Consider the following 6000-nt stretch of genomic DNA (forward strand, 5'->3'; position numbering starts at 1 on the left):
GTTGTCCATCACTTGGGCGGGGATCGAACCAAGAACACCATAGGTAAGGTCTCTATTGTGCCTCACCTCAAAACTATAATGAATAAAATACATAAATGCGAAATGTATTGAGACTCTAAGTAGAAAGAATCATTTAAGTAGAAAGAATCATTTTAGAAATGCATTGAACAATTAGCACCATTTTATGTGATTTTAACTTCTGAAAATTGGTTACAAAATAAATACAAAGCATGCCTGCATATATAGAAGGTAAAAACCATAAATGCCACTTTCGTGGAAATGAATAAGGTAATTCCGGAGTTGTTTTTTCAATAAATAAGTTTTAAAAATAGGGATGCGCACGAGACGAGTCGAGACAGAATTTTCCTGACAAAATTCGAGTCGAGACACAGCTCTTCCAATAGAAAAGTATATATTTTTTCGAATCGAGACATCACTTTCACAGCACATTTTCGAGACGAGACAGTCTGAAATCTTCTCTCCTGCGCATCCCTATTTAAAAATCAATTTAATGTTAATTACACAATTTTGTTAGCAGGACCGCCCCGGGAAGCTTACCGCCGTTCGAGGAGGGCCCATTTTAAGACAAAATTTTCTTACTCCATATACGATACGAACATGAAATTATACATGAAGCATCAAACAGGTTCACTAAATTACTTAAACAAAACAGTACACAAAAGGTAAATAAATAAAACAAAAATGAGTCGTGGACCCATTTCAAGAAAAAATGTCTACTATTAGGGGCTCTAGAAATAATATGTAATTATATGGCTTTGAAATGTGTCAATATTGTCCCCTTAATTAATTTTGTATGGAACGGGCCCAGGGTCGTAACTAACGACCCCGCGGGAGGGCCCACAGGCTACGGGGGCCCATAAAGAGTAAGAGAAAGATGGAAAGGGGGTCCAAGAATTAGAAAAACAACTTTTTCTAGGGGGCCCAAATACACGTATTAATGCTTACCCCCCCCCCCCCCCAGAAAAAAAACTAAGTTACGGCTCTGGTTGTTAGTCAAAATTCCCTTGTTTTATCAACAAACAAATACTGCTGGGTTTATGAATAAATAGTACACTTAAAAACAAGGAACTTTCGCATGACAATTACGGATCATTTAAATAATGCGTGCATCACTCTTAGTAGTATGTGCGTGACTATTTGAAGCGGTTAAACAACTATGGATATAATCTACTACTGAACAATAAATAAGTAAATAATCTATTGTAACTGAATAAAAGCTATTAGTTGTTATTGGCAACGAACGACATTCATTTAGAGAAAATAAATAGCTTTTCTCGAAAATTAATCATCAGAATTTATCCTCAAGAATGGCATTTTCCTCAGCTTGATGTACTCCATTGATTCATATGCGCAATTTATGACGTCACAATGACTAGCCACCCAGATATCTACACCAGTGGTTCTCAACCTTTTTTGACTGGCGACACACATTATGAACATCCAGGACATCGCAACACATTTGTTTTATTATTATTATTATTATTATTATTATTATTATTATTATTATTATTATTATTATTATATAAATTTTAATAGTGTAACCCTATCAGTTTTTATAATGTGATGACTCTAGTTCTGCCGCTGGAGACGTTGAATGGCAGTCTGACTCAAACTTGATTTTAACTAATTATTATTAAATTCCCGATGGCATAACTTTCTCCTTCTGCGAGGAGCTTTTTTGTAAGTCAAAAAAAAATTCTGCAGGAATTCTGCAGAAGAAATATTTCTGATTGTTAAAAATACACTTTACGTGACGTAATAAACTGTTCAAACTATATTTATGCGAGTCGTCCGTGCATTTAAGACATCTACACATAACAGGCATGTTTTTACACTTTTCTGTTCGCTTTATTATTTTTTCCCCTGGCAAATTTTTTTGCACAGGCGTGGCAAATTTTCTGCGGTCTCACTTCAGATCGCGGCATGTTCTGCTATGGAGATTAAACTCTTCATGATTTTAAATTCTAGAATTTCGCGACACATTTTAGAGGACTGCGTGACACACCGATGTGTTGCGACCAACGGTTGAGAACCGCTGGTCTATACTATTCAAAATATCTTGAAAATACTTCCTAGTTCATATGATGTCATTTTACACATATCGTCAGACTTTTCGTATTGTTCATTGTCTTTAAAAGTTAGTAACTAAAATTTTAAAAAGTGAAAGTGAAATTTTAAAAAGTGCCATGTCTGTTAAACGTTAAACACGCACTAAAAATTCTAAGGACCGCGGTGACTCAGTAGTAGAGTGTTAACCTCTTCTGCATGGGATCCCTGGTTCGATTCCACCTCACACCAAGTGGACATTGTGGTGGACAATCACGGTGTGAGTGAGTTTTCTCTAGGTTCTCCCGTTTCCTCCTACTTCGTTAATGCCACAATATCATTCATTCTCATAACCACCGTTTCCTTTAGCTAACACGACGTAACCGTGGAACGTAAAACAGAAAGATTTCCCTTCAGTTTTTAAAACAGTTGTTGCATAAATTGAAATATTACCAGTTCCCTTGTAGATATATGGTTTGCATCATATGCGCCTTCAATATGAAACATTCAGGTTCGATTCCCGACAGAAACTCATTGTGATTCACATGATACGTTAGGCTGTAGGTCCGTGTCTCACATAGCCTCACTGCTGAAAACGGAAGTTAAATTCGAACCCAACCATCGAATATTAAATGGTATTGCTTGCAAATGCATCTCACAATCTTCGCTTAAAATAACTACATTTTTTTTCATAGAATGTTGGAAAACTTCCAAAATGTTAAAATTAATTGTTTAATTACCGAAAATTTTTGAATCCAAGACAAGGTTTTCTATTACAATTTGGTGGCCACAAATATGGGATCGTCTTGCGTTTGTGACTGAAGTTTCCTTTGCTGAACATTGGGGTCCCTGGTTCGATCCCAGCTCGCGCCGTGTGGACTTTGTGGTGGACAAACACCGTGCTCGTGGGTTTTCTCGGGGTTTTCCCGTTTCCTCCCACTTTCTTCATTCCACCATTTCATTTATTTCTCATTATTACCGTCTCCTTTAGCCTAACCGGCATAATCGTGGGACGTAAAACTTAAAGATTTCATTTCATTTTTTCCTTTGCTGAACAGAATCACTAGCTTCCATTAAGCCCTAATTTACCCTCTAGCACGCCTACCACTTTAACTTGGAACATTTGCAAACTCAGTGGGCCTTGCCAATGAAGAAGACGAAAGGAATTTATATCAAATTTGACTTTTAGTGTAGTTTTATGGTAAGTGCTGAAAATATACCCAAAATATTTTGTACATGTTTCTTTTTTAATAATCCTTTGTTAAAAAAAAAAAAAAAAAAGTAATGTCGTCTTGGATTCAGAAATATACGGTAATTATCTAATTACTGTTCTTCTTACCTATTGATTTCTCCTAAACCAGACGTCGAGTTTCATTGGCAGAGAAGTGTATTTCACTGGCGAGAGTTCGGCTACCACAGAATGTGTAGTATTTGACGAAATTTCTCGTGATTTCTGTCGCCGCACTTGTCAAAGAAATCTGCGTTTCGCATTCCACAACTAAAACGTCGTGGATGAATTTTTGAAAGTGGTGTTTCCTCGCCCATATTCCGTTATCTATATTTACTTTCTTTGTTTTCCTTCTATACACTTTTTAATGGCTTCCTTCCTTTCTGGAACACGTAACGGCATTTTGTATAAACAGAATGTGCAAACACACACACACTCCACCCCCTGTTTTTATTAAACATTGCAGAAGAGTGAATGCTAAGAGGCTGCGTACGTGATAAGTACGCACAGAGCACTCATAATTTTAATGTCATTTTAGCCAACGTGAAAATCAAAATAGGCAAAGAAATCGCGCTCTGTAGCTACATCAGAAGTTTGAATATCCCTTAAATGCACTTCGTTCGTTTTCTGTTCGTTCTTTGTCGTACTTCCTTTTTAGTTCTAAGGCAATATGAGGCGTGAACCTAAGATTAATGTAGAAACAGAATCACATGTCACTTATGCGGGCCGCGGTGGCTTAGTGGCAGAGCGTTCACTTCTGGGTGTGGGTGTCCCTGTTTCGATCCCAGCTCGCGCCAAGTGAACTTTACGATGGACAAACACCATGTCGTGCAGTGGCGGAGATTGGACGTTAAAAATGGGAGGGGCAAGACATGATCTGAATATCTGTATATCAATGTTAGTTTTCCTGATTGTTTCTAACACTGTTTGTCGAAAGGTTGTATAACTAATACGATATTGTCTTTTTTCAGTTTAAAATACGTTATATCGTATTTCATATTTTATTAAGTAAATTGACAAGAGCAACGCAAGTGGGTACGAAGAGATTTGATTCCTTGGTCATGAACATTTTAAAATTCTGTTTGGAAAATTGTGAGATCAGATTAATAACAAAGCAAAACAAACAAATAGAAGTTATATTGAAACACGGGATTAACAGGTTGACTGTCAAGGAAAGATTGTGTGTAGCATTCTGTGGGGTCAAGTAATAAAAAATTAAGAACATATTCTACGACATTTAGAGAAATACGCAATCGCAATATTAATTGCTTAGAATTGCAACTAAAACGCAAATTCCTGTAGCATTCTTAACTCAACGGGAAGACAAATAACCAATATGTACTCACGCAACGGCAAATATTATAGGTACCATTTTTTTCTATGATCCAGTAATATATACAAAACTTTACATTTCCAAATGAAACTAAACTAGTGAGGGCAAGTGCCCCTCTTACCCCCCTAATCGTCGCCCCTGGCTGTGCGCGTGTGTTTTCCCGGGGTTCTTCCGTTTCCTACCACTTTATTCATTCCACCATAGTATACACTTCTCACCATATGATTTATTTCATAGTGATTATTGATCTACATTCCAATTAGATCTGTTTTTCCCTCTGCTTAGCCTGAGGTTGGTGTGCAATGACAATGCTCTGTATGCTAGTTATCTGCTTATAGAATCATTCCTTCTTGAAACAAAGAAAAAGAATAGCTCATACAAGAAAAAACGAAACAAGATTGCTTAAGAAAGAAAACGAAGGCAAGGAGAATATGGATAGCAGGAGATCAATTTCGGAGGTAAATGCTCTTCGGAACTCCACAGCATACAGAGTCCTGGTTATTCAATTCCGCCTTCTTTATCACTGATAATGCAATGAATTAAAACAATTATAGGAAAAGATTTTTTTAAAAGAGCTTATATATGCAGATGCTTTTTTCTCCATTGCGGGCTGAAGCTGAACTTAATGGGCATCGGAACAGTCACCAATCAACTTAGAGACCCCGCAAACAATTGATTCGATACTAATATTATCCGTTTTCGATTATTTTTCCATATCAGCACTCCCTAGCAAAGGCACTGATAGGGCTGAACTTGGATGTAAATGTCATCGGAAGTATCACTATTCATCTCAGCAGGTCCCGAAAACTATGAATTCGACACTTATATCGGTCGTTTTTCATCATTTTCATGTCACAACCTCTCGCTCACCCTGGGGATAGAAGTTGGACTTCAAGGTTATTGATCTCAGCGACCTCAAAAATTACGGATTTGACACTAATATAAGCAATTTTCGATGATTTCCTAGTGTCCCACAGGTGTCTTAACTCTACAGTACTGTTTTCCAGGCTGTTAAGTAATATGTGTTTGTTTAAAATTGCTACAGATGTTCCAGAGTTACGCTGAAAGGGATAATATGTTTATGGGAATAGTATTAGAACCACTAGTTTCCTCTCAGGATGTACATTACAACGAAAGTATAATGATAAAAATCCGTAATATCGCTCTCTTTCCTCCTTCATAATTTTCATTCCACTCCATACTGCGATGCCCATGTCGGATGAATTTCGACTTAAATGTCAGAGAGCGTCATCACGTTTACACCCAACGACCCCGAAAACTATGCATTGGACACTAATATCGGTCGTTTTCGAATATTTCTCATGTCTTCATACGTAAAAATAATGAAAAAAGACTAGAATCTTTCGAAATG

The 6000-nt window shown here is 37.0% G+C and overlaps 1 protein-coding gene across 1 annotated transcript in view; it reads right to left on the reverse strand.

The window, feature by feature from the left end:
* The window catches only part of LOC145663204 (acyl-CoA Delta-9 desaturase-like), a 116143-nt gene extending 112561 nt beyond the window's left edge, over positions 1 to 3582 (reverse strand). Inside the window, exon 1 of the mRNA XM_081729556.1 lies at positions 3407 to 3582. The gene's annotated coding sequence lies outside the window, so the exon portion shown is untranslated. The remainder of the gene's footprint in view (positions 1 to 3406) is intronic.
* Positions 3583 to 6000: the final 2418 nt, after the last annotated feature.

Source organism: Thermobia domestica, chromosome 10 (assembly GCF_964235325.1).
Source record: "Thermobia domestica chromosome 10, izTheDome1.hap1.1, whole genome shotgun sequence".
NCBI classification, from domain to species: Eukaryota; Metazoa; Arthropoda; class Insecta; order Zygentoma; family Lepismatidae; genus Thermobia; species Thermobia domestica.